This window comes from Aythya ferina, assembly GCF_964211825.1.
Source record: "Aythya ferina genome assembly, chromosome: 1".
NCBI lineage: Eukaryota > Metazoa > Chordata > Aves > Anseriformes > Anatidae > Aythya > Aythya ferina.
Window position 1 is genome coordinate 157,726,611 of NC_140296.1, and position 21,446 is coordinate 157,748,056.

The 21,446-nt window shown below is 43.9% G+C and overlaps 2 long non-coding RNA genes across 2 annotated transcripts; one reads left to right on the plus strand and one right to left on the minus strand.

The window, feature by feature from the left end:
• The first annotated feature begins 339 nt into the window (after positions 1 to 339).
• LOC311428979 lies at positions 340 to 9,200 on the plus strand. Its single transcript, XR_014687981.1, has 4 exons — positions 340 to 446; positions 4,268 to 4,450; positions 4,998 to 5,175; positions 7,201 to 9,200. It is a non-coding gene; the product is annotated as an uncharacterized lncRNA (long non-coding RNA).
• A 2,771-nt stretch (positions 9,201 to 11,971) lies between these two features.
• On the minus strand, positions 11,972 to 15,571 carry LOC311430358. The gene is made up of 2 exons (XR_014688729.1): positions 15,399 to 15,571; positions 11,972 to 13,621 (listed from the first exon to the last, which is right to left on the minus strand). It is a non-coding gene; the product is annotated as an uncharacterized lncRNA (long non-coding RNA).
• Between the last annotated feature and the right edge of the window lie 5,875 nt (positions 15,572 to 21,446).

Here is a 21,446-nt window from a genome sequence, read left to right on the forward strand (position 1 = left end):
ATCCTGAGTGTGCCATAGCCTGTGCACAGCAGCTTTTCCTTTCTTTTTTCCTTTTTTTTTTTTTTTTAGCTATAAACAAACAAACACAGCCTAAATATTTGGAGCGCGGATTGCATGGCTCAAGGACTCAGGATGATTAAAAGCAGGAGCCATACAGAGACATCCAGAAATGATTGTTTTTAACAAGACAGGAACTTTGTCTGAAAACAGGATGACCTGCTACAAAAGACGCCAACAAATCCCCGTAGAGCTTTAGAAAAAACAAGCAGGCGCCTGAGTGTGCTTTAAAAAAAAAAAAAATCCCGCCTAGTAATAAAAAGGCATGTAAGGGTAAACAGGAAAAGAGCACTCCACACTGCAAGCAGCCTGGAGGAGGAGAGGCTGGGAAGAGCGCTGATCTGAAAACCTGATATGGAGACAAGGGAACGAGTTCTTCATATCCCCAGGTTCAAACTGCTTGTAGCATTGGGGCAGCTGTGAGAGGCGCTTGCTGGCTGGTTTCAGTGTGCCTTCCTTCCAGTAGCATGCAGGCTTTGGGACAACAGTGGGGGCTCTGCAGGTGGTGGCTTGCTTTGGTGGCTTAAAGAATTGTCATTTATGACTTGCTGGAAATACAGTTTCTTGCATGAATACAACAGTCTCAGACATATTGTCTGATTTTTGGGTGGTCCCCTGGGGACCCAGGAGTTGGACTCAGTGATTCTTGTGGGTCCCTTCCAGCTCGGGATATTCTCTGATTCCATGGTGCAAGCTTAAGAGCAATTTCTACTGCAAAACTGAAGATAAAGTTACTGTGGTTCTGCACACCTATACTGCATTTATACAGCAGTTTCCTAATTTTAGTGTGAATCTCATGGCGTATGTTGTTTTCCGCTAAGCCTCAGCTCCCAAAGTCTTGTAATTGCATGACAATCTCATTCTTTATATATACAAAGTGAGTCTTTCTAGCCTTCATGCCTAAGAAAGAAAATCTTGAAAGCATAGTGTGTAGTACAAAACCCCTTGTATTGCTGTTTCCGATGGTGAATTTTAAAATCAAATACTATCTTGAGGAATTAGGATATTGATATTTAGACTTCATCATGTTGACAACCCCTCCTTGTTAGAAGAATCTGCAGACTCAGCTCCTAAGCAGGTTTCCCATCTCAGCCTGCTTGCCATCAGCCAGACCTGTGACAGTGGCCATTTTGGGACATGTACATAGCACCAGGCCTGGGGACTGCAAGCTCCAATGCACCAGGTCTCCCCTTGTTGTGCTCCAAAGCCAAGTACTCCTCAGGCCTGACATAACGTCTTGTTGCACTTTGCACTCACAGGTGGGCAGAACCAGACTCTGCAAGCCATACAACCCACCAACATGAGAAAATTCATCCTCTCAGGCACAGGGCCCAGCCCCTCCAAGAGAGACAGACGAGTGGCTTGGTTCCTTGTTGCTGCTTGTGGTGCTCGGGGCTTTAGACCCAGAGGTCTCTCGCTCACAGACATCTCTGTGCTCAGCTGCAGGGTGCAGCCTTTTTTTTTTTTGGGGGGGGGGCGCTGAGGAAAACAGTGAAGCCTCTGTGGTCTTGCAGGCACTGATCCGAGATTCACAGAGGTTTCTGGATTGCTTTCCCTGAGCTTTGCCTAAATTCCTGGTGATGCACGTCAGCTGCCCCAGTTGTCTCCTGTGGGGTGGTTACGTCCCTCAGGAGCATGGCCGCCACTGGTGCCAGGTGGCTGCCTGGAGAGGCGCCGGTCCTTTTGGGAGGGAGCAGCAGGGGAGGACAGCTTGTGTGCGAGCTCTGCAGATAATGGAAAAGACATTAGTCTCCACCCTTTTCTGGGTATTGCTTTTAGGCTGACAAGGAACCTCTTGTCCTTGCCCGTGTGGAGGAACCGCCATGTGTGTAACCTCCAGTAGAAGGGCACGTCCTGCAGTGGGTCTGGGCTCTGCGGCTGGCCTTAGATGCTGCCCCACACCTTCTTGGCCCCCACACCTGATGCAAAGTGCTCCCTGCTGAGGAGCTTGCTGGTCTTGGTTCATGAGCAGCTTACTTGTGCCATTTGATTTTGCACCTGCAAACTGCACCATCTGCAAAGCTCCCAAATGGCTTCTACTGGGGCAATTCACTGATCTCCATGTACGGACCCATGCTCACAGAGGTGCATGGCCAGGCGGTGGCCAGGCTCCAAGCGTGCAGCAGCGAGGTGGCCGGCTGCCCCCCAGCACTCTCAGCCTGCTGAGCAGCCTCTTGGGAGGCAGGACATGACTGTGTGGGTCAAGGAACTGTGTTGGGTCTGTCTGAGCTGGAGTCACCTTTTCCCTGCAGCAGCCCATACAGTGCTGTGCTCTGCACTCGTAGCTGGAACAGCACCGATATCACTCCAGTGTTGTGTCTATTGCTGCATAGTGCTGGCACAGCATCAGGACTCCTTCCAAGCCCCCAAGAGCCAGCAGGCTGAGGGTGGGCAAGTGATGGGGAGGGGACATTGCCAGGGCAGCTGACCTAAACCAATCAAAGGGATATTCCATAATACCTGATGTCACACTCAGCAATAAAAAGGGGGGCTCTCGTGGGGGAGGGGGCTGTTCCTCCTGAACAACCACTATGTGTTTTGAGGCCCTGCTTCCCAGGACGTGGCTGAACAGCACTCGTTGATGGGAAGTAGAGAATAATTTTTTTTTTTTTCTCTCTCTCTGTGCTTCCACGTGGACTTACTGTTTCTATTGTTTCTTTTTCTCCCCATTTCCTTTCCCTTTAATTAAACCTTTCTCATCTCAAACCTTGAGTTCTCTGTGTTGTATTTTCTCCCTCTTCCTCTTTGAGGAGAGGGGGAGTGAGAGAGTGGTTGTGGTGGAGCTCGGCTGCCCACCTGAGTAGAACCACCACAGGAACATAGAAAATACAGACAAGGAAGAGACTGCAAACTGCACCTTCCTTTCCTGAAATGGCTGCCAGGACTCTACCCAACAGAGCTCCAGCTCTGTCCCTTGTAGGATCAACGCTTTATGCTCATGGAACCTCCCAGGGCCTGACAGACATATGCCTTGCTCACTCATGCTGTGTGGGCTCTGTTTGTCCCCAGGGACACCACCTGGCCTGGCCTGGCCTCAGGGGAAGAGCTAAGCTCAAGCTTTTTCCAGCAGCCACATGTGCTGGGCACAGCTCAGTTCGCATACTGTTTCATTACAAAATGGACTTGCATTTTCTTCTTTCCTTCAGTATCGATGAAAGGTGATTTGTCACTGTTAATGTCTGTGACTGTGCACAGAACATGTGACTGCTCGTTTTCCGTGGCCTGCAGCACCCTTCAGCTCTGTACTGCTTAAGATGAAGAATTGCATAGGAGAAGCTTTGATCAGGGAAATTTCCCATTTCCAAGAAGTGAAATTAAAACTGAATGAATTTTTTTATCTCCTCAAGATGGATAGAAGTGCCAGCTGCTGTGTCCACTGGTTTCATAATTATCACATTCTCATACACATGCTCATAGCACATGACTCAAGTATCTGTAGTGGCACACTGCGGTTTGCCTCTATCTTCCAAACTAACCATGCACGCAGAGCACAAAACCTCTTTGCTATTGTGTATGTAAGAATGTCTATGGAAAGATCTTGAGAACTTTATTCTTACAAGATGTTCTTGTCTTCCTTGGACAAGGAAAGACATAATTTCATTTACATTGGTCTAAGAAAAATGAATTCTAAGTAGACATGTCAAGGCAGTGATGGTTTGATTCAAAAAAGATGGTAAGTAACATAAGTGCACCATGTACTGAAATACATTACTGGGGAAAAAAAAAAAAAAAAGAGAGAGAGAGAAAAAAAAAGTGAATTCCTTCTCCATAAGAAAGAGATACTTTAAACTCGTCCTCAAAATGCATGCAAATTGGGTGAGATATCTCAGGTCTCAAATTCATCTCACAAATTGTCAAAATAGCAGAACAAAAACAGCACGACTGGAGATCTAGCATGAAAAAAAATGTTTCATTTATGTTCAAAAATGTCAAGTTCAGGGCAGTTGCTTAGATTTCTGCATTTTTTTCTCCCCACATAACTCTGTAATGAGTAAGAGGTAGTAGCTTTTGTTTGTCACATTTTGGTGTACCTTATAAGCCTTTTTTTTGTGTGTGTTTGTGGACATTTAATTCTTTCAAATTAATTGTTCACCCCAGACTCTTGTAAAGAAGTCATGGAGGACTGATGCCATTAGTGCAGGACAACTTTTAGCACATTTACTCTTTAATGGGCTATGAAGTCATTTGCTATTTTGGTTCTGCCCAGCAGGATCTCCAGCTTGCTCAAGTACTTCTCCCTCAGTGGCTGCCATCCCTGTGCCCTGCGAATGCCTGGAAACGCAGCCTGCCTTCACGGATGAAAGACGACTATTCACATCAGCTGTTTTGCTGCAGAAAGCTCACTGTTTGGGGCAGCGGAAGTGTGGCCAGAGAGATGTTGCCATCTGTGAAGGTTGGCTGGGCAGTGCGGGTGGCATGGGGCACATGGAGGCACAGCCCTGTGCTGGTGTCCCCAGCAGGACATGGCCATGGCCACCACCAGTCCCACACAGGGAGGTGGCTCCTGTTTTAATGGAATACCATCACACTTCCTTACTCATCAAGGTGCTCCTGGGTGGGGGGATAATCCTTGCCTTGTCTTCACAAATTTGCTCTTTTTCCTTTAATTAAAAGGAAAACTGAGTGCCCAGCCACTCAGTTGAAAGAAAATGCTGAAATATTAGAAGGACAGATTTTATATTCTGCAGAGGAACCTCAAACCAAACAGCACAGGACTGTTTCAATTCCATGCCAATCGCTTTTGGTGGAGAAAAAACATGGCTGAGATTCTGCATCTCTAGCTGTCAGCGGTGCAGAAGCAAACCCTAGCACAGCTTGTGGCAGACTTGTGATGAGGAACTCTGAGGTAGGAAGGATGATGCTCCAAAGAGATTGTTTCAATGAAGCTCTTTTTCTTTGTATTTCATGTAGTCACAGATTTATTTTTTTTCTCACTTCAGATATTATTTTGCATCATCCTTGCCATATGGAAGAAAGGAATGAAGCTGTTCTGATCTGCTGCCATAAAAAATATGAGATGTTGTTTGTGTGATCTTCAGAGCAGATTAGAACTGGGAATTTCCACTTTAGTGAGATTTTCAACATGTTGAAATTCGTTTCCCTTTCAATCTGGACAAGGTACAGTAGTGTCAAGTTTTCTTACAAATTAAAAATTCCCTCCCCAATCAGATTTGTAAAATACATACATGTTTTATTAATCTCTATAAACAGTGCTTCAAAGCAAGATGTTCATTTGTAACTTTCTTTTATTATTTTATATAACTTGATTTTTTAATTATTCAGTGGCTATTCTGGGACTCATAGCTCATAGTTAACATTCTAGATTCTCAAACTGTTTAGGGAGGGAAGATTCTCAGAGACCATCAGCACTGGTCTTGCTACTCCCTCTTGATCATTGACTTTTGTGGACAGAACATAAAAAACATGAGTGCTTTCATCAAACCCAACATTAAAGTACACTATTTAGAGCATTGAGTTAAAAAAAGAAATACCGTGAAGGTGGTAGCTGCAGAGGATGGGTTAGCATCTCTCCAGTGATATGTATCACCTATGATCTGCTGTACCCAAGCAGCAAGACATGATGGAGCAGTCAGCCCAGGCGTTACTGCGGTTAAGTGTCAGTTTTCCTAGCATTACAAGATGGCATATGGATTTCCTTTACAGGAGGCTGGCTACTCCTGGTGATGGAAATAATAGAGACAGCACAGGTACAACAGCTTTTAAGTCTCAGAGTGGGCTTAGGTAAGGGTGTGTTAACCCCCCAACACTGGCTTCAGAAGGGACACACACGCTGTGGTGGCACTGGCACTGCAGGGGTTTGGAAAAGGGCCAGCCTGGGTGTAGGGTTGAGGCACACCAGAGGTTGGACTCAATGATCTTGAGGTCTCTTCCAACCTAGACAATTCTGTGATTCTGTGATTCTGCACCAACAGACCCATGCTGGAGGCAGCCTCGGTCTCTCTGAGCCATGTCCCAGCCACTTTATGGTGTCAGAAGTGGGTGCACTCACCTCACAGCCAACTCTATGTAGAGCTGATAGTGTTAGGCTTAGCCTCGTGGGGACACAGCCATGCTGCTTCCTGACTTATCTGACTCAGGGGACGGCACAGTCATGTTCACCTGGTGTTTCTCCTAGCCGGCTGTACCTGCTGAGCTGGGCTGAGCCAAAGGGGGGTATTGTCATCCCAAGGGCACTGTCTGTCCCCTGAATAGCTCGGCAGCCCAGGTATTGGGAGGAGAAATAGACTCAGGGAGGGCAGCTAGCAGCATTACACCTCTGTCAGAGGCAGACAAGTCAGTTGCTCTCAGAAGGGCACTTATTGTTAGTGGAGGTGGACTTTACATCATGGCATTTATATGCCATGCCAGCCCAGTCCTTCATGGGGTTGTCTTCTTCCCTCCTCCCTTCTTCATTTCTTAATCTGACATAAGTGATGCAAAATGGAAAGGTGCAAAGCAAAACATAGGAAGATTTATCAGGGTATGTTATAGCAGTGCTCAAAAACAATGCAGCAAACCCCAAAACAACAGGCAGCTAGCACAGAACTGTATTCACATCCATTTTGGGTAAATGCTAGAGTTGCATGGAACCAGCTTCTGAGGCATTCAACATACAGAATGCACCCTATGGCCTTTCCTGGTATAAAATTCATAATGTTTTCAAAGTTTCTTGGCACTGTGGATGGCAAATTGCTGTTGACTAGATGAAGTGATGCCACAAGCGGGAAGTGATAGATGAGGAGACAACGACAGTGCTCGGGGGCGCAGATGGATGGGTTTCCACCACAGTGCAGGGAAAGATGTATCTTGTTTAGTCCAAAATTGCTTGCAAATTATTGTTGTCCAGTGTCACCACTGAGTGAAATAAAGCTGAGGTGATTACTAGTACAGAGTCTGCAGGCCTTTTCCTATAATGTGAATCTATACATTACAGCTTCAGGTTAAATCATACATGTATGTATTAGCAGTGAACATAAAATAGCTACAGAGCTCAATAGTACAGATGACTGGGGAATATTATGTTAATGAGATAAAAATTGTATTTTTCCTTCCAAATGCAAAGGGGCTATTTAAAGAGGAGGGTTTTCCTTGGTATAAAGATGATTTCTGAGGGTTGATTTTTTTTTTCCCATTGTTTTTCAGCATCATTCCAGCCAGGCTACCAGGAATTAGGCAGTATTACCCATGAGTAATGCAAGAACAGCTGGGGAAGAGGAAAAGAAAGCCAAGAATGAGTTGCTGGGGGAGATATCTGTCGGCACTGGCAGTGTGTTGAGCCAGCTTCTGAAGAAAATGAGGAAGAGTCTGACCAGAGCCGAAGCTGTGGCATGAGGGATAGGAGGAGATGGGGGTGGATTCTCTTCCCCGCAATGATGCCATGGTAAAGGAGGAACCAATAGGTATACGGAGAAAAGACATAATATAAGGGCCTGGTGGAGAAAATGCTTAGTAAGGAAGAGAAAATGCTGGGCCTCCTCATGGTCCACTGACCCCCTGGCCAGGCTGTGTCCCACAGCTGATGGATAGCCCTGGACAGCAAAGAGGCAGCCAGGGAATTAATTTCATGAGTGGGGTACATATGAGGCAGTACTTCATCTCCGGGCTTGGTGGAGAACAGGGAGCAGAGATAAGGTCATGACGGGAAGGAGCAAGCATAGACGGGATGCTCTTTCATCACGTTTGTTTACAATGTGGCAGCGGAGCTGAACGTGCTCATTTATATTGCCTTGCATGGTGTGTGAGTGCTCAGCAAACAAAGAGGCAGGTATCCAAAAACAAGGTGTTAATGCAGGCTGCAAATCAAGAGCATGGTGAACTAAATGTGGTCACAAATAGGCCTTAGTATTTCACCGCAGGACAGTAACTCTTCCACTAAACCAAGAAGGGGTTTGAATGATTGGGCTGCTGGCTTCACGCACTCTGGCAAGGCCCACCACGCTGATATTTATAATGTGTGGGTGACTGGCAAAGGCAGACTAGTTTTCCAGTGACACACCGTAGTTGAGTTTAGGGGTTTGAGTCACCCAGAAGCAGCCCAAACCCAGCCAGCCGTGTCTATGCACCTGGAATGGAGTCCTCCATTGGGGCACTGACTTTGGAGATGAATGACCAAAGCACTGACATGAGAAAATAAGCTCTTGGTTTTCCATAAAGGTATTAGTTAAGCTTTCAAGGGTTGAGTGATAGGAATGCAAAATCTCTTTCAATTTGGTGGCAACAGGCAGCTGAGAAGGAGGGGTACTTTGAATTAAAGAACAGCTTCTGCTCGGCTGGTGTTCCTGGCAGGTTACACCTGCTTCCCACCCTGTGCCTTGCTGCCACTCTGTCTGGAGCAATGTGCTCTTAACAATAGCTGGTGGCTGGAAGGTACAGAGTGTGCTATGCTGCTCGTTTCCTCTTCCTCCCAGCCTGATTGTTATTGCAGAGCGCAAGAGCAAGAAGGGCTCTTTAACACCACTAAGCCACGAGAAACTGTCTGTGATAGTGAGGGTCCAATTTAATGCAATATGACTTCAAAGAAAAGCATTTAAGAGAGAAGATGTCTTTCTGTAAGTACTGTGTACTGTAAAGCTTGTGTACACATACATATGCTCACGTGCACATACATCCGAGAGGAACTGTGTGTCCATGGGGGGAAATCCTGCCTGCACCAAAGTCAGTGACAATATTCCCACTGACCTTGGCAAGGCAGGGTTTCAGCCAGTCTGTGCATGTGGTGGGATACTGTGCAAGCGTTCAGGCAAGATGCGGGTTCATTCACTTGCTGTAGGGCTATGTGATGGCATCCCGAGCATGCTACCAATGAACCGAAATACAGATGGGGAGCAAGAGCTCATCCCCAAGCCAGGCCCTGAGTGCCAGCAGTAGTACATGGCTGTGTTGTCCTGTCTGTTTGCACCACATCTGAGCTGCTGCACCTTGGTCTGCCTGGGAGATTTGGGACCATCCCCAGGCACTGACCTGGGCCATAACTTTAGTTATTATCTTCAAACTTCCTGTTTTAATGCTTATTAGGGTTCTATTCCATTGATTATTTTTTATTTTTATTTTTATTTTTTAAACTGCTCTGAATTTGTGCAGTTCAAAGCATTGTTCAGTGGTGATATGGATGGAAATATAAGATCCCAACATTGTGAACATAAGTCTTGTTTTCTTGTGTGTCTTTTGTAGATCCACTAAACGTAATTTAGGGACTCATGGTTTAAAGTCCTGCTTTAGTATGTTTAGCTATAAAATGCCAAACTTGAGCGGTTAATTTTATATCAATCACTGCATGCAGTGAGCCAGCCACACGATTTCCCTGATGTAAAGCCTATATTGTGTTTATGGATTCATCCTGTTCATAACCAGCATTTTGTAACAGCTGCATCCTCAGTTTTGCTGTCCTTCCGTGGTATGGCAAGCACTGCAATCCCAAAACAACACGGCTGAAAGGCACTCATCTGCCCCCTTCGTGCTGTCCACGTGATTCCTCCGTGTGGCACAGAATTAGGCCAGTCCTGACATCAGGGCTGTCACTCCTGCCGGAAAGCACTGCACATCCATGTCTGGGACCAGATTTGGGGCAGCATGCCAAGTTCTTTTGAGAGCTTGGGCCTAGCTGTAAATATCATAGCTGATGGCTGCCCACTGCTGAAAATCTGCTGCAGTATTATGGGTGCTGAACATTTGATAAATGTGGTGGTGAAGACCAGCAGTCAGTCAGGTGTTCTCTCTATCTGAGAGTGGTATAAAGGAGGGTGGAACAGAGCTGCAGTAAAGGAAAGCAGGAGTGCATTCAATGTCATACATAGTGTCTGTGCAGGACTCCAGACAGCTGGCAAACCAAACCAAAACATGGGTGTTACTAACAAACATCAGGCATACCTGTTTCTGCAAAGCAAGTATAAAATGTTAAATTACTTCCAGAGTAAAAAGTCTGAGTTACCGTTACAAAAGTCTAGCATGTCCTCAGCTCCTGCAGAAGCACTCCAAACTAAGGCCCCAAATCCAGAGCCTTCCCCTTGCTCTGGACAAATGCATTCTCATTCCCATGCAGTGTCATGGCCCCTTGGCCATGCTCCGTGTTTCACTGGGAAAGCTGGAAATACTGCGAACTCCTGAACAAGAAAAACTGCTGAACTGCTCTGAAGCACTGGAATCTGGCTGTGTAAAATTCATTACAATTTTATTATTATTATTATTATTTTAAATACATTTTTAAAATGTGGATAAAGTACTTTCAGAAGTTTATCTTTTTTTTTTTTTTTTTTTTTTTTTTTTTTTTTTTTGGTGATTCTTTACACTTACTTTTCCTTACATTTTCTTCATTTTCTTTACCTTCTCCCTTTGGAGCATCCTTGCATATGGAAACCTGCACAGGACAACACGTAAACAATTGTGGTAAGTACTCTATAAAGATGTAAAGTGCAGTTGTTGCCACAGTACCAACAAAGATTCTGTAAAATTTGCCTTCAAACAAGGCTCTCAACTGCTCCAGACCGTATCTTGATGACCCCTACATGTGTTAGCAATATGCTGCAATGACATACATGTGTTCCTGTGCAGCCTATCCCCACACAGGCTGCTTTGTTCAGAATCACATTATGCATGTGTTTGTTATTCATGTTTCTGCTTCCACAGCTTTCCTTTGATGTAAGTTTAACACAACTTTTTCATCATTATTTGAAACAGAAACTGGGAGACATAAGGAGCATCAAATATAGGAAGTACCAAATTGCATTTAGCCAAAGGTTTCTTCCTTTTCTGCATGTCTAAGACATTATATATATATATATATCTTTTCAGAAGACAAATAAACATCTTGACTTTTATTTAGGAGCTACAGGTTTAGCATAAGGGTCAAGCTGGGATGCCATGGCACAGTGAGTTGCCCAAATTCTACCACAGAGGGTTTGTGTCAGGGAAGGCAGGAGCAGATTCAGACTGACTTCAGCAGTGCTAGAGATATTTTTTCTAAAGTGGACATTAAGGACACATCTAGGTCCCCTGTAAGTCCTCAGAAAAATAAGTCCTATACTGCATCATACACATCTTTGGAAAATAACTAGAAAGAGGCTTACATGAAGGCTGAGAAAGATGCTTAATATTAAGCTATAGTTTCCTCTTTAAATGTTTCGGAGCCACAGCTTCACCTGCTATTACCTTGTACAGTATATGAAGGTACGCTTCTCTGTGCTTAACCTTTAAACAAAAATTCTGTGATTATTGGCCTTTATTCCCAGAGCGACTGTGTGAAAACAGGGCAGATGGGAGCAGGCTTTCCCAGTGGATGCTACAGAACATCTTTGTAGTGATTTAAAGCTGTGTTAAACAATAACTTGTCCACATTCAAAAGCAGAGCATCCCAAGATGCTGCATGAGGCAAAGGAGAGAATTGAAATTGCTTTTGCAGAGATGCTAGGCATAATTAAAGGCTCATGTCTGAATCTTACAGCTAACAAACTGCTGTACATCAAGGGAAATGGCTCCCTAAGTAGCATTTTACAAAACACTAAATATACTGTCATAACAATAAAACCTAACTATCCAGCTGCCGGGGAATCGTGTGCCTGTGGTACTGTGGACATCACGTCCCCCCTCTCCCTTTGAATCCATCCCCTTCTGCTGCTGGAAATGAGCAAAAGTCCTCCCAGGAGCAGCTGAAAAGTTTAATAAAAATAACTTGAAGCTGTTTAATCCGCTTTTGCAATCTGGATGTGCTTTTTCTGAAAATCAGGATTGTTCCTTCAGCAAAGTTGCAGGGGAAGTGAGGGGCTCTGAGCATGGCCCAGGAGAAGGGGGAGAAAAAAAAAAAAACAAAACCCTCTTGCTGTTTCCCCTTTTGACATGACAGATAAAGGCAAATGTGTGAAGAAGGTATTAAAGCCCCACTGCAGAGCAGGAAGAGGAAAACAAACAACACCACGCCATATGCCCATAATCCCAATTAAGATGCATTCAAACTCATTTCTCTTCTCCTCAGCTTCCCTTTCACACCCCAGTGAACAAGCGTGTTTGACAACCCAGTGTGGAAGGTTCTAGCTGACTGAGCAGGTTTCCTTCCCCTTGCCCAGGCATCTACCTGAGGATGCTGCCCCAACCTCGCCATCGATGCCGAGGGGAAGGCAGCGGGGAGCATCCCCCAGGCCAGCAGGACCTCCTGCCTTCAACGGGTGTGCAGCAGCCGGCACAGCACTCGGGGTGGTGCCTCCTGGAACTCAGTACCACTGACAGGAAGGGGGCAAGGGAAAAGTGCTGCAGGATGCTTAGGAGGCTGGAGAATGCCTTGGAGTCAGCAGGGTCAGGAGCGTGTGAAAGGAAAGCAGCATGGGCTGATCATTAGAGGCTGAACGGATCAGGAGAGGGAGAGGATGTTTGTATGGCAAATCAATTTGCAGGCATCAAATTGATTTTAAAAAATGCAAAAGGATGCATGCACCATTATAAAATCAAATAGGAAGGGCCGCAGATAAACATGGTCTACAGTTCATAAAACCACAGTTAGACAGACAGCAGAACCTTTTTCTAAGGGAGAATAGCAGTCAACATGTCCCAGTGCTTCACCTGCAGCTTTTCACATTTCTGTTTTTCACATTTCTAATGCAGAACTAATTATTTTCCTCCAAAGGCCCTTCCCACTCCTCTTCATCTTTCTATTGACATAAAAGCTATTGACTGGACCTGTAATCACAGAATTGCTTTTCATTATTTGTCTCTTGCTTCAAATTCTGTTGTTTTGTCCCTTGTAGCATCTCTGAGATCTCAACCAAGAATTCAAAACAGTTGCTTATAACTTTGCAGTCTCCAGGTTTTGGGTTTTACATCCGCCTCCTTGCCATCCTTTTAACATCTCCATCCCACAGCTTCCTACACAGAGTACAGCTGCCAGGTTGATGATACAGATGCGGAGATGAAATCCAATTCTCCAGAGTCGCCTTAGTAACACTGCTTTAAGGTACAGCTTCTGATAGTTTTCTCTGTATGTATTTCCCCTGTGCTTTTAGGTTCAGCAGGCTGACCAATGCCTGTTGAGCAGGTGGAGTCCCCAACAGCTGTGGCAGGGTGCTATCCTCCATGCTCGCTCACACTGCAGGGAAATGAGCAGATGGAGGGGAACCAGCCAGGTTTTACAGGTGTTGAGTCAAGCAAGAGGTCACACTGCAAACTGGTCGGAAACTGGCCGTAATGGACCAGGATCCTTTCGTCCTGTTGCCACAAGCTTGATTTCTCCCAGCACTACAAATCTCCTTGATCCTGCTTCTATCTCCACGGTATCTCATAGCATCCCCATTTGCTCTTCAGTGCTCAGATCCCTTCTGTCTCCTCATCCTAGCCTCAGACTCCACGCTGAGCTAGCCTCAGTCCCACTGTGCCTGTTTTCTGTCTGACCTGGGCCATTCTCTTCAGTGGCTTTCAGTGATCTGCCTGCCTGCGTCCTCAGGAAAAGTGTTTCCTACAGCAGATCACCCCCACCAGTTTTCCATACGATTGATGATGCCAGAACATCTCCAGGAAAGATCCAAAGGGGATCACATATTATCTTGTTCTCTGAAAAACCTGAAAATGTCCTGAAAATTTCATCCTGAAATGGGTACCAAAAATAGAAAATTTCAGTTAAGGCAGTTAAAGTTCAAGAAATTTGTGAGAACAGCCTCTTTCAAAAAGTAATGTAGGAAATGATGGTTATCTGTGGCACTCCTAGTCTGTGGTTTACATAATTGTAGGAGCTCTTGCCCACTGCTTTCACAACCACAACCAAGGTCTTCCAAATGAGCTAAGTAATTCTGTATGTCAAGCCATACTAGTACTGTATAAGCTGTAATATTTATTTACAGTTCTCCTGCAGACAATGTACCAATTTAAACTCTATCCCATAGGTGCTGCACACAATGTTGTTATTGCACATCGTATTATCCCACGACAGGTGGCAAAAATGAGCTGGGCAATTTACACCCAACTTTGAAAATGTGCCTGCACTTTTAACCACGTTAGCAGCCGTGACTTCTTCACAGGCACTTGGACGGGCAGCAACCAAGCAGTGCTGATGGTACTGAAAGAAAAGAGAGAACAAGAGCCAGCTCCATCCCTGCCTCTGCTCGTGGTCATTCCTTGCTGTGTGACTGCAGAGACCATGGTGTCTCTGCTGTGGGAGGTAATCCACAAACAAAGTGGAAGTCTGCAATGGGGCACAACGTTTTGAGGCTGCCTCACACTGTCTGGAGTTTGGCAGGCCCGTTGTTTATACAACACTAATACCAGATTGATGCTTTTGGGAAACTCCACCCATGAGCGATCCGGAAAATTTCCTGATATGCCCAATGAGACTTCAGCCAAGTGCATTAATTGTAGGCTGCAAAATATTTTTTAAAGGAAAAGGATGGGAGAGAAGAGAGGGTAAGAACAGAGAGAGGAAGAGATAAGCAAAGAACTGATGGGCTACGTCAGGACAGGCAGTATAGGAAGGGACGAGGTATTCGTGCAGAAGGAGGCAGAGGTTGTGGGTACATTTGGGAAGACTGTTCAACCTAATTACCAGAGGCTGGGGTCTTCTCAGTTTTGACCAATTTAACCCAAGTGCACAGACAAATTAGCAACTGATGAAACAGGCAGGAGGAAAAAAAAATCATTAGGAGCTTGCTAGAAGCTGTGAGTCTGGATTACAGAGGCAGATAAAGCTGACTGCCTACAGCCCAAGCCCCGAGGTGAGAGAGAAGCCGCCTGACATCCCCACCGTGCTTCACCTGAGCACCCAGGATGCTGGGCACACGCCTGCACAACGTCCTGCCCTCAGATAACCCCACTATAAAGAGAAAAATGAAACAACCACCACCCCCCAGGTGATTCAGAGTTAAGTGCAGGGAAATATTCTGTCTCCAAGTGAAGATGGGGCAGATAAAGCAGGAAGCAGCAGCAGAGCCAAAGCACAAGCAGCTGGCTGCCAAAGCAGGTTTCTAAAATAGATCTCAGTGCCTAAGGTACCATGAAACCACCCAATGTCCACAGCAATGTCCAGCAGCCACAAGTGTCCAGAAGACACCTGAGAGGTTGATGCAGCCTCTGCACTAGAAACTGCTTGAAGAGAAGCAAGCGAAGGAGACAGCGCTGAAGGACTGCTGCTTCAGAGAGACCGCAGTGCAATTAAGTGTTTTAGAAAATAGGGAGGAGGAGACAATATTGGCACCGGGAGGTCTCCTGAAAGTGCTCAGAAATGAAGCTCAGTATGGCATGAAATTTATTTCACTTCCAGGGCAGTTTAACCTCTAGCAGGGAGGAAAGCTATTCTGGCTCTCCCATGCAACGAGCCAAGATGGGCTGTGCGATGTCATCACTGTAAAAAACAACAAAAACCCCACACCTACTTCTGAACAATCAGAAAAAGCCAGGCAGGGCCAATGTGTATTTCTTCCAAGACCTTTTCCCTCTAATTACAATAGAGAAAAGAAAAAGAAACCAGGAAGAATCCCAGGTTTAATGCAGAGCTGTCCCGGATCCGTGGAGCCTGGAGAGCTGCCAGGCAAGCTGGCAGGAAATCAGGCAGGCTTGCGATGGAAACCTGCCTGTGTTTCAGCGGAAGTTCATCCAAACAGATACGTTTCTGCGAAACATTTTGCTTACGACAAATCAGCATTCGCTGACAAAAACCTGTTCTGTTGGAAAGCTCCCAGCCAGTGTTTATTATGGCATCATTGTTCCTCTAATAAATAAATACAAGGAAAGTGGGTGTGTCAGAGCTACTGCTAACGAGCTACGTTACATATATTTTTGTATGTGATTCTTTATATTGGGAAAATCTTAAAAATGAGACCTTGGGTGTTTCAGTCTGGATTTGTTTTCCCAAGGAGGGCTAAAGGCTCAGCTGCTACTCTGTAATGTATACAAATGTATATAGATTTGTGAGATGCTGGGTGCGAATAGGGTGATATTGCATCCATAATTTTTCCATCCTAAACAGCATTTTTCAAATATTACACGTAGTTTTATATATCTCCCTGTTCCTCCCAAATCCATTACACAGAAATAAACATGGATTATTCCATCCCCAGTACTCAGGTTCTGTAACAAGGGCATAACTCTCTCACTTTGAAATGATTAACTTGATCGTTCAGAGAAATGGGGGAGAAATGTGGAAAACACATACACGAGTTGTAGCAGCTGAGTAGCTAAGGGCATTTTTCTTTCTAAAAGGAATAAAAAAGACAAAATGAGTGATATATATTTCTTCTTTCATAGTTTTGAATGACACTGGAAGCCTTGCATTTCAGCATCTCTTCCTAAGGAATATCCAGAAGGCCTAAGGATAAGGTCTGCATGCAGTCAGGACTTTGTCCTACACACTTTTAATTTACCTGACTTCCAGGGCCAGACCCGGGAGGCTCTACTTCAGACAGCTGCGCAACAAATAGCAAAGTACCCCTTGAGACTAACCGAAAGTCAGGTTCTCATGGCTATATTTGTTTGCCATGTAGCTTCAGAAAAAAATAGCCCTCGGTTCCTACTGACATTTTCTTTCTCTGTCCCTCCGTTATGTGAATATAGCATACAAGATTAAGACACTTTCAGCATGTAACTTCAAGTGTGTGAGAAGTCCCATTGATTTCAGCCAGCGACTTCCTATTGAGTCAGCAGCGTCCTGATGCCTGTGTGTGATTTCGAGACGGTGACTAATCGCGCTGCTGGGTAGGTATGGCCTGCAGGATGTCCTGCGGCCCCAGGCACCCGCCCTGGCGGCATCCTGGCTCTGTGCTGGGACCTGGCCGGCGTGACCACAAGCTGCTGCGTGCCCTGCTTTCATCTGGAGAGCAACACATGTGCCCGGACCTGGTGAGATGTGCAGTGCACGTTGTGAGCACTGCACCCAGGGTGACTGGGAGGATAGCTTGGATGGGCAGCTGGGGGGGCAGCTTCGTGCTGGGTGCTACCCGTGTGCTTCAGCTCTTCGGTAGCTACCAGATCAGCACAGCATGGCTGCCACATATGAGCCACATATGAACCTCTAATGAACCTCTTACAGCCTCTCAATAATGTGGCTATTTATAGGCTGGGTCTATGCTGAATAGATTGCAGAAGCTGCACAAAAGCTCATAGTGTTTTAGCAATGAAGCTGTGCAGAGACATCAGTGTAGTCTGAAACCACTCGGTATGGTTACGTACAATTAAATATTATAATCTACTATGCCTGATTGCACTCACTGCTTAACTGAAAAGTTAATGGTATCTTATTGCACTTATGAAATTTTCTTAGAATTGAAAGCTGGTCTTGTGAAGTACACGAAATTTCAAGTCTTGCAGACTAAGAGCTAAGTCCTGCTTTTGTACCAGCATCAAATTATAGGTGTAGCATCGTTTAGCTTTAACAGAACACCCCCTGCAATCAGTGCAGAAACCGGTCATAGTCTGAAACAACCATTGTCTCTTCTTTTGCTTTCAAGTTGCTCTTTTTAGGCTTTAGTAAATGTACCAGGTCTTGCGCTCCCAGCATGTATCACAGGATGAAAATAATTATAAAAAGAATGATTAAAAAATGTTAGACAAGTGCTCTCATGAGGAAGAATTGCTGCTAGGAGCATTCTGTCCTTTTCACCACCCAAGTGTATTGCATCTTAAATGTTTCATTTTGAGAGATGTGAACAAGAAAGGCAGCGTGAAGCAGCAGAGCCCTTTGCATATGGCTCACCTGAATCTTTCTCAAAAGAAACCAGAGACAGGATTTTACTGCTTTGAACCTCCCAGACTTCTGTTGCTGTGACAGTTGTTCAGGAAGCCCCAGTAAACAGCAGACCACTGCAAACATGCTGTGCTTCTGAATGATTAATCTTATGACAGAACTGACGTTCAATACAGACACTGGCATGAGCACCACAAGCCTTTGGCTTCCATCACAGCGGCCAGAAAGAGCTTCAAGTGAAATCCTGTGCCATGGAGACTAGTAGTTCTTGCTACTTTCCTTCTGTTCTAGTGTTTTTTCTCTTTAAAAGGAGCAGGGATTTCCTCCAGGGATTAGGAGGAGGAAAAAGCTTGAGACAGAGGTACTGTTTCATTACAATACAAAGCACAAAAGCATGAAAAAGATAGCTAATAGATGTCTTTTCTTCATCTCCTGGCAATTGCTTCCTCTTTAGCAGCTTTGAAGAGAAGCAGAGTTTCTCCCTTTTATCCTCGTCTGTAAGGGCTCAAGCCATAAAAGTACTTACAGATCTAACTACTACTCTCAGTCACAGAATCCTTCATTTAGGTGGCATTGGTAGCCTCAGCTTTTCTTCCCAGCCCACCCCTGTCTCTGCAGGTGTTCACTGATGCCCACGGCTGTGCTACATCCATGTGAAAAAGGTGTGACCCCCAGCCACCAGCAGATGGTATCACCAGTAATGCTGGAGCTTCTGAGGGATTCTTATCTGGATGTTCCTGCACTGGTCTAGACTGTAGGTCTTGATCTAGTCAGCATGTCTATTGAATTTGGCCTTGAACAAAACGTAACCTGGATCAAGACTTCTTAAAAATGTACATATTCCCTTTTACCAGCAGCTTTCTTCACTGGTTGGAAATCTAAGCTCACCCACCTCATGTGAAAGGCTGTATTTCTGCTGGCTTTGGAGCAGAGGCCCAAACCCAGCTGTTTCACCACAGAACAGAGCTTTAATTCTGAGGCTGCTGGGCTCCCCAAGGTGAAGCTGATTCAGCTGCTTCCTGGGCAGCCATCCCATTTCACAGCCAGCACTCCTTAGGCAAGAGTAACTTTTCAAGGAGGTTAGGTTAGGCACATGAAGGTTAGGTTAGGTTAGGTTAGGTTAGGTTAGGTTAGGTTAGGTTAGGTTAGGTTAGGAACATGGATCTAAACGAAGTCCTCACTTTGTTGGTCTTGTATGAGTAGCCTAGCAATTCCCATAGACCCCAGAATTAAATGATTAAACTATCAAACAGTAGGTCTTTCAACCTGCCACACCCAAGTGGTTTTGTTTTTTGCTTTTTTTTTTTTTTTTATTGCTTTTTTTTTTGTTTTATTATTTTTTGCTTCTTAAGACAGGGAACATGAAAGGAGGCTGGGTAAAGAGCTCAATCTGATTGTGTGACTTTGTGGCAGGAAATGCATTAATGAAAAATAAGCAATTTTTCTGCTTCAATTTCCAGTTACAGTAACACCCATGGTACTTCATCTAGAACTGCTGACTCTCTTAGGTAAGAAATATTTTGGAAGGGAAGACACATTTTATCTTGTATAAGATCCCTCAATGCTCACCAATAAAATCCTTCAGCACTGTTGAATAAACAAGGGCCTGTTTTTTGTATTATTAGGACGCTTAAGCACAATAATAAGTTGTAAATATGTTCTATAACAGAGGTAATAGATGCAGCTTATCATTCACTGACTAGTTTAGAAAGTATATTTTTCTGCTGGATTTAAAATTTATGGTAAAATTGGTGAGGAGTGCACTCAGCATATCCTGTTAGCTGAGTCAATTGAAATTGCACCTGTTCTTGGATGCAAGTCATAACAAATGCAATCCATATACATTGTAAAGAAAAGGACTTGTCTGCACTTTTTCCAATTAACATCTGCCTTTTGGCAAGTCATTAACCTATTTTCTCACAAAGAAACGGCTTCAATTGTATTATGCATCTGAAGCGTGCAAAAGTCCCTGAGGGGGCACTCTGACAAAAACATACTGTTCCTGGATCCAATGTGAACATACATATTCATTAATTGTTTGGGGCAGAGAGTACAGAATTTCAGATTTTTACAAGTCTTACAGCGTAAACAGTTTACATAAAGCTATGTCCTTGGAAACACATTCTGATCCCAGCTACCCTTGTTCAGTGTTTTTTTGCTGTGATATGGCAATTAAAATAACTCAGCAACCCTGTAATAAGACTTCTAGGAAGGAAAAAAAAAAAAAAAAGAAGAAGAAAAAAAAATTACCTTAAAAATAGTACAGCATATTTATTTATAAATAAAGATGGCAATTTGTATTTCTGGAATCCCTCACGCTACAGGGATTTACTCAGGCAATCCCAAAATGGCTAGACAAACTTAATCTACCCCAGTTTTTCTAGACAGACGATAAGTTTAATCAGAATTTAAGCCTACAGTTTGTTTCTCATGATTATGACAATGAAACACTGAATTATTATCTTACAAGCATAAAAGCAATAAACAGCAAACCCCCAAAGATTGGGAGTTATTCAGTTACATTTGCCTCCAGGAACTAGTTTTCCAAAACACTTTGTCAAACCACCACCTCTAATTATACAGACATGCCAGGTGTCATGCATGCTGAGAGTTTCACTGTCAACAGACTACCTGATCAAATGACAAGAACATACCTTAATTTGGAAGTGTTATGCTAGTTGACCAGGTTCACAAACAACAGAGGAAAAAATTGCATTAAGTATTAAATGCTCTTGATAAGTAGGTACTGAAAAGGAAGAAGAATTAGTAACTGTAGCTAAGGCAAAGAGAAAGACATCAGCAGAGATTTTATTAAAAAATAAAGATTTTTTAAAAATATATTTCTGAATATTGCTGATAAATAATTCTGAAAAGCTGAACAACAACAAGAAAGTATAGTCCATATATAAGTAGTACAAAGAAAACAAGAAATAAGCCTGAGTTTTTAATAGCTACATGGTTTTGTGTCCTCTAATGAAACTAAGAAAAGGCCAAGACCACAAGAGTATTTCCAAATGCAAAACACAAAGTACATCTGATCTAAAAGGCAGTACTTACATAAGTATGCATTATATAGCATTATAAAAAATTGCATAATCAAAGGTCAGGCTGTACACAATTGAATATGTAAGGCCATCTTTTCACACAAAAAATAAAAAACAAAAAATTAATCTGTGCCTAGGATGTTACATAGAAATAGTTATATCTGAAAAACTTCTAAGAGGCTGTTTCTTCTCAATAAACAGCACTACTTAAGATTGAGCTGAAAATAAACAGCACTTGGTGTTTTCAAATTCAGGGCTTACTAATCAACTGAGGTGATTTCTGGCTACCCAAAGGCAATTACTATAAGAGAAAACGAAAAGTTATAAAAGAACATTTGACTGCTAGTTACTTTAGCTCCACCTGCAATGGCATTTGCACAGCACTCCTGTACTTAAGCTGAACTCTGTTGATGTTAATGAGGCTCAGCCCGAGAAATGGGCTTTATCTATATACAGTCAGTTGGAGAATTGGATTAAAATGCTCCCCCCATTTCAAGTGTCCTATTTTTCAACATACAAAATGGGAAGTTGCAGAAAGAGATGACTATCTACTTGTGATTGTGGATATACAAGAGATATTCTGCAATTGCCATTAAAAATAAATAGGGAGACATAAAGAAGCAGAGATGTTCTCTTTTAAAGGACAATATGACAATATTTAGAAAATTTTAAATTGAAAATTTAGAAAGACAAATATA